Here is a 7,980-nt window from a genome sequence, read left to right on the forward strand (position 1 = left end):
CGAGTTGTATGAACAACTCGCCGAGTCTGTTCTTGATCTATGAAGATTGCCTTGGACTCGCCGAGTCAGGGCATTGACTCGCCGAGTCCTAACATGGGTGAGTTCAGCTCCCACTCACCGAGTCACCCCCTGTGACTCACGGCTCAACTCGATACATCATGAAGGGACCAAATCGGTGACTCGCGACCAGACTCGCCGAGTCACCCATACGACTCGCCGAGTCGTCGCCATGCATCCACCAAATACACCGATTTACTCGATTTCAGTCCATGTCATTCATAGATCTGGACTTCTAGGACACAAATCACACGTAAAGTTTCCAACTTTACGTGTGGATACTCACTAATATGGATTTTAGGGTTCAAAATGCCTCAAAAGGGTAGATCTAGGATGAACAAGCCACATGGGGCCATAAAGCTAACAGATCTGAGCTCCTGGAGCTCAATCTTGCCTAGATCTAAAGGCCAATCCACTTATTACGAAACATTAAGCACAAACAAGCTTGAGGAATTGCTCAAGAGTGTCTTAAGTGAAATCTTAAGCATAGAAACAGGGGAAAAACGAGATATACCTCAATGATACAGCTGAAAAACACAATGATGCTTGGATGGCTCTCCTTTCTCTTGATCTCCTTCCCTTCTTGCCTCAAAACCTTCAAGAATGCACACAAGAGCCTCAACTACACAAGAAACAAGCTTAGGACGAGGGTTGGGAGCTCTGGGGGTGAATGGGGGCTGGCAAGGGGCAGATATGGGGTTTAAATAGGGAGCAAACCCCTGAAACTTAGGGTTTCATCCAACAGCGGTGACTCGCCGAGTCCAGGATATGGACTCGCCGAGTCGCCAACTTAAACGTGTCCTGGGTCTCGACCCTACTCGGCGAGTCGGACCTAGTGACTCGCCGAGTCCAAGGCTAAAATTGGGCAATACTCAAATAAAATTCACATACCGGAAATCAGGTGCTACAAATCTCCCCCACTTATTTTAGACTTCGTCCTCGAAGTCTGCTGCCCGGTCCTGAAACAACTCGGGGTAATGCTCCATCATCTCGTCCATCGGTTCCCAAGTCCATTCCGAACCCTTGCGGTGCTGCCATTGCACCTTTACTAGTTCTACCCTCTTGTTTCTCAACATCTTTGTCTTTCTGTCAAGTATTGCGACTGGGCGCTCAATGTAATTCAAGCTGTCGTCAACCTGAATATCCTCCAATGGTACTACTGCTGAATCGTCCACCAGGCACTTCCGCAGCTGCGAAACATGAAAGGTGCTGTGGATCTGACTGAGCTCGGCTGGCAGGTCCAGCCTATACGCCACCTTGCCCACCCGGGCTGCAACCCTGAACGGCCCGATGAACCTTGGGCCCAACTTGCCCCGCTTCCTGAATCGAATGACACCTTTCCAAGGCGACACTTTCAGGAGAACCATATCCCCGACTTGGAATTCCAAGTCGGATCGACGTCTATCAGCGTAGCTTTTCTGCCGACTCTGTGCAGTCTGAAGTCTGCTCCGAACCTGCTGGATCCTCTCGGTCGTCTCTAGCACCACCTCGGTGCTTCCCATGACTCTCTGGCCAACCTCACCCCAACATATCGGGGTTCTGCACTTCCGCCCATACAACATCTCGAACGGTGGTCGGTCAATGCTCGCGTGATAGCTGTTGTTGTAGGAGAACTCAGCCAAGGGAAGATAGGTATCCCAGCTACCACCGAAATCCAACACACACGCCCGCAACATGTCCTCCAAAGTCTGGATGGTCCGCTCACTCTGACCATCTGTCTGCGGGTGAAAGGCGGTGCTGAAATGTAGACGAGTGCCCAACTCGTCATGAAATTTCTTCCAGAATCTGGAAGTAAAACGCACATCCCTGTCCGAGATCACCGATACTGGCACCCCATGCCGTGCCACAATCTCCCTGATATAGATGTCGGCCAATTTTTCGGCCGATATGCTCTCCTGAATTGGAATAAAGTGAGCACTCTTGGTCAATCTATCCACGATGACCCAAATCGAATCCACTCCACGTGCGGTCCTGGGGAGCTTTGTGATAAAATCCATCGTGATATCTTCCCATTTCCACAGTGGAATGTCCAACGGCTGCATCTTGCCATGCGGTCTCTGATGTTCGGCCTTGACCTTCCTGCAGGTCAAACACCGCTCGACGTACCATGCCACATCCCGCTTCATGCAAGGCCACCAATAATCCAGACGAAGATCCCTATACATTTTCGTCGCCCCGGGATGAATAGAAAATCGGGACTTGTGCGCCTCCTCCATCAAAATTTGACGCACGCCACCGTGATACGGCACCCACACCCTACGGTGTAATGTCAAAAGTCCTCTGCCATCATAATCAAAGGAGGAAACCTGACCCACCACACGCTCGCTCTTCCGATGCTCCTCCTTGATAGCCTCCTGTTGAGCCTCCCGAATCTGCTCCAACAGGGGAGTCACCACAGTCATCCTTAAACAAACGTCCCTGATCGGCACCGTCTTGCGGCTAAGCGCATCGGCCACCACATTGGCCTTCCCCGGGTGGTAAAGGATCTCGCAATCATAATCCTTCACCATGTCCAACCACCGCCGCTGCCTCATATTCAGATTCGGCTGGTCCATGAGGTACCTCAAACTCTTGTGGTCCGTGTAGATGGTACACCGAACCCCGTAGAGGTAATGTCGCCAAATCTTGAGGGCAAAGACCACCGCCCCAACTCCAAATCGTGCGTCGTGTAATTTGCTTCGTGAGGCTTGAGCTGCCGTGAAGCGTAGGCAATGACATGCCCTCTCTGCATCAGAACTGCGCCCAACCCCGAAATGGATGCATCGCAGTAAACCACAAAATCCTCGACGTCCTCAGGCAGGGCTAGGATAGGCGCCTCACACAATTTCTGTCTCAGCATCTCAAACGCAGCCTGCTGCTCGGGTCCCCACCGAAAGATCACGACTTTCTTCGTCAGTCGCGTCAGGGGTACGGCTATCTTGGAGAAATCTTGGATAAACCTCCGATAGTAGCCTGCCAATCCCAGGAAGCTCCGAATCTCAGATGGAGACTTCGGGACCTCCCATCTCATCACGGCCTCGACCTTGGCCGGATCAACCAGAATCCCGTTCTGGTTGACTAGGTGCCCAAGGAATTGCACCTCGCGTAACCAAAACTCACACTTGGAGAACTTGGCATACAAGCTCTCCCTCCTCAGGGTCTCCAATACCTCCCTCAGATGCTCCTCGTGTTCCTCCCGACTCTTGGAATAGACCAAGATATTATCGATAAAGACTATCACAGACCGATCCAGCATCGGTCTACACACGCGGTTCATGAGGTCCATGAACGCGGCAGGAGCATTGGTGAGCCCAAACGGCATCACCACGAACTCGTAATGACCATAGCGCGTCCGAAACGCAGTCTTCTGCATATCCTCCTCCCTGACCCTCATCTGATGATAACCCGAACGTAAGTCAATCTTGGAGAACCAAGATGCTCCCTGAAGCTGGTCAAATAGGTCGTCAATCCTCGGAAGCGGGTATCGGTTCTTCACCGTTACCTTGTTCAGCTCCCGATAATCTATATACACATCCAATGCGACCCGTCCTTCTTTTTTACAAACAGAATCGGGGCTCCCCAGGGTGAACTGCTCGGCCGAATAAATCCCTTGTCCAGCAGCTCCTGTAGCTGCGTAGACAACTCCTGCATCTCGGGAGGAGCCAACCGATATGGTGCTTTGGCTATCGGAGCCGCACCGGGAATGAGGTCAATCCTGAACTCCACCTGTCGCTCCGGAGGTATCCCAGGTAGTTCCTCCGGGAAAACATCTACAAAATCTCGAACCACCGGGACCTCGCTCACGGTCGCCTTACCCGCCTCCCGGGTATCCATCACATACGCGACATAACCCGCGCATCCCTGCTGAAGGTAGCGCCTAGCCCTCGCTGCTGAACATACAGTGGGTCCACACTGCGGTTGCTCTCCATGAATCACTAACTCTCCCCCGCTTGGGGTCCTGACTCGCACTAGCTGTTGCACGCAATCTATCACTGCCCCATTAGGGCTCAACCAATCCATACCAATAATCACCTTGTTCCCACGCAATGGGATGGGAACCAAGTCTACCAGGTAACGCTCCTCAAACAGTCGCAGAACACAATCCCGAAATACCATCGATGTTCGCACCGATCGATCGTCAGCAATCTCTACCTCTAACAGGCAATCTAACTCGCCTGACGTCTCATGAAATCTCTTGCTAAGAGCAAGAGAAACGAACGATCGGGATGCACCCGAGTCGAACAATACCTGAACCGGAATGCCGTTCACATGGAACGATCCTAATACACATGCATACACACGGAGCACATATCAATATCATAACAACATAAAACAAAAGATAGAAGGAAAGAATCATACCCGTCACCACATCGGGCGCGGCGCGTGCCTCCTCGGCAGTCAACTGAAATGCCCGACTCCTCACTACTGGAGCCTTTGCCTTGCCCTGCCGACCGTCCGTGATCCGCAGGGTCGCTGGAGCCGGCGCCTTCACTGGCGCTGCAACTGACAACTGGGGGCAATTGGCCTTCTTGTGGCCCCTCTGGTTGCAGTGAAAACACAGCAACTCGGATGTCTGAATAGCTGTAACTGGAGCAGTACAATCCCTGCTAAAGTGCCCTGTCTTGCCGCACTTGTAGCAGCCTCCTAATCCCATCCTACACATCCCCACGTGCGTCCTGCCGCATTTCCCGCAGTGGCTCGATCCTGAATGACCTTTCGATCTACCGTCTGGTCCCTTGGGCTTCTTCCCCGAAGCCCCTCCTGCCTGACCGTCCTCTAGTTTCCGTTTCCGGATGTGCTCCAAATCTATCTCTCTCTCCCTAGCCCTGGCAATCATGGAGTCCAGGGTGGGGCAAGCCGAAAAACTAACATGCTCCCGGATGTCAGCTCGTAGCATATCATGGTAACGAGTCCTCCTCATGTCCTCGTCACCGGCATACTGGGGCACCAATAAAGCCCTCTCACGAAACTTGGCGGTGATCTCCGCCACGGTCTCTGTCGTCTGCCTCATGTCTAGAAACTCCCTGGTCAGCTGCTGAAGCTCGACCGCCGGCGCAAACTCTGCCCTGAACCTAGCCACAAAGTCCGACCAGGTCATTGCCTCGATAGCCGAGGCTCCCAACGAGTCACCCACTGACTCCCACCAATCCCGGGCTCGGTCCCGTAAACACCCTGCTGCGTACCTCACCTTCGACCCCTCGGGGCAGAAGCTAGTCAACTGGGCGGACTCGATATCCGCAATCCACCGCCTGGCAACAATGGGGTCCTTCACCCCATGGAAATCCGGCGCACCACTGCCCCTGAAGTCCTTGAAGGACAGTGTGCGAGATCCTGACTGGCTAGGGGCTAAATCGCTCCTGAATGCCCGTAGGCGATCCTCCATCAACTCTATGATCCCTTCCTTGATCGACCCAAAGAGGATGGGGGTCGACTCAAGGATGCCCCTAGTGATCTCCGACGTGATGAACTCACGTAGCCTCTCCTCAATCGGCTCGGTGCCAGATCCCGAACCTGACCCCTCTCCTGACCCGCCCTCTGTCGGTCTCGGTCGAAGTACCACCATTCTGCAAAACATCAATATAATCATTAGTGGTACTGCTACTTTCTGAGGGATCTCAACTACTTACAGGTTCCTTGGTCTCGTCTTGGCCTTCCTCGGCTCGGGTACGGATCCTCTGCTTTCAGTAGTACGGGCCCATACTACCTTCCACATCTATCCGTACCGTCTCCGAGGAATTCCTCGACTCCACCAGCTCCCCTTTACTACTGCTACTCTCTGTCATTCTCATCCTAGGCTTGCCCTAGGGAAAACTCAAGTTCAACACGATTGGTCCTCAGCTGTTGTAGGTCTCCTCATAGTGCCAGTTAGCCACCACCTAAACACCATCACATGGGACGAGGATTAGATAATCCTTCAAGTAAAAGATCCGTCCCTACAACGGTTGGACTCAAACAAGAGCTGCGCAATAGGGCCAGTTCCAATACTTTGGGATTATTCAACCCTGATTACATGTGGTGTGACGTGTTTACCTAGTGGCTAACTCCCATTACTCAGAACCCCACAAAGCACGAAGCAAGCAGCATTCGGATAAGGGGAAACAGACTCAAGCCAAAACTATCCTTATAACAAGAAACGACACTTAACATAGGATGCTAAGCTCATACTATCAGGCATAACCTAAACAGGCTATCCTACTGCTGTCTACTCAATTCTAGCATGCAATATTCATAAAGCTGTAACACATAAGCAGGCACATAAGGCATCACTCCTAGATCCTTAGCCCTATTCTAGCATGCAGTTCTACGTAAGCTGATAAACATAACATAAACTTGTATGGGTACTATAGGGAATACTTACTTGAGCTCGGCCGGTCGCGCACGTCACACACTTCGCTCTTTCTTATGACTCTTTTCCGGGTTTTAAAGAACAATTTCTTTTGGAAAATCTTTCAATCCCTCGATTTGAGTTCAGACACTCCCGAAGGCGTGTCCGAATCCCTCAAACCAGGGCTCTGATACCATTTGTAACACCCCCCACTGGCACGTATCACAATATTGTCCGCTTTGGGCCACTCGGCACGAGGACTTCCCAGGGGGTCACCCATCCCGGTACTACTCCCGCCCGAGCACGCTTAACTGCAGAGTTCTTATGGAATCTGCTGCCCTCACGGCTTTAAAACGCGTTGTGACAAGGAAGGTATCCACACCCCTTATAAGTAGATGTTTCGTTCTCCTTCCAAGCCGATGTAGGATCAGGTGCAACCCACCTTCACCCCCCATTATAGGGTTCGACGTCCCTGTCGAACACATCGACCCGTGCCCTAGCTCTGATACCAACTTGTAACGACCCAATTTTCATGTCCAAAAATTTTCATTTTAAAATATTACTTTTAGAAAACATTAATAAATAAAAGCATTATTTGATCACGCCATAACGCATCGCAAACCATATTTTAATATTCAAACCATACAATCCATCAAATATCAGAGTACAATCCCAGTGAATCTCGTAAATGCGGAAACCGAAGAGTGTGTGTGTGACATGCTGCTACCGTGCCGGCTCCTTTCCCCTAGCTGAGGAGGTACCTGAAACCAAAACTGAAACCGTAAGCACAAAGCTTAGTGAGCTCCCCCATAATACCCCATACCATACAGCATATAACAAATAACATGCAATTAGGAGATACGGGCCCCGCCCACACTCGTGAGGATACGGGCCCCGCCCACACCTCACTTTCTGAGAGATACGGCCCCGCCCACACTCGTGAAGATACGGGCCCCGCCCACACTTCGCTACCTGGGAGATACGGGCCTAGCCCACACTCCATTCTCGGAGGGATACGGGCCTCGCCCACACCCAACCGTCAACACATATCATACAAGTATCACGCAGACAACAAGTATAAACAGTTCTATCATACTGGTATATATCACAATCAACTCGACTAATAGATACGGGCTCGGCCCACACTATAATACTAACATCTCATCTATACGGGCCGGCCTTGGTGCCTTAGACCCGTTACTAATGAAAGGAAACTCACCTCGAAATAGCTGTTGGTCTGTGTGGGAATTGATCACCTACTACTGCTGCTGCTGCTCCGGAAACTCCCCGGCTGTAATTCCCACAATATACTTAATCATACACTGCTAACTGTCCTTTGGGTAAAAAGATCATTTTACCCCTGGTCTAGCCCTAAGTCAAATCGAAGTCAACTATTAGTTTACCCGACTCGCCGAGTGGATCTCCACTCGCCGAGTCCCTAGCAAACTATTGTCCTGGGTCCCTGATTCTACTCGTCGAGTTGGGCTATGACTCGACGAGTTCATCTTCTAAACTGACGTTCAACCTCTTCATCCTACTCGCCGAGTTGTATGAACAACTCGTCGAGTTCATCTTCATCCGAAGAACACTTTATGCTAAGACTCGCCGAGTTGTATGAA

The sequence above is a fragment of the Lactuca saligna genome, chromosome 5, assembly GCF_052625555.1.
Source record: "Lactuca saligna cultivar CGN05327 chromosome 5, ASM5262555v1, whole genome shotgun sequence".
Taxonomy (NCBI): Eukaryota; Viridiplantae; Streptophyta; class Magnoliopsida; order Asterales; family Asteraceae; genus Lactuca; species Lactuca saligna.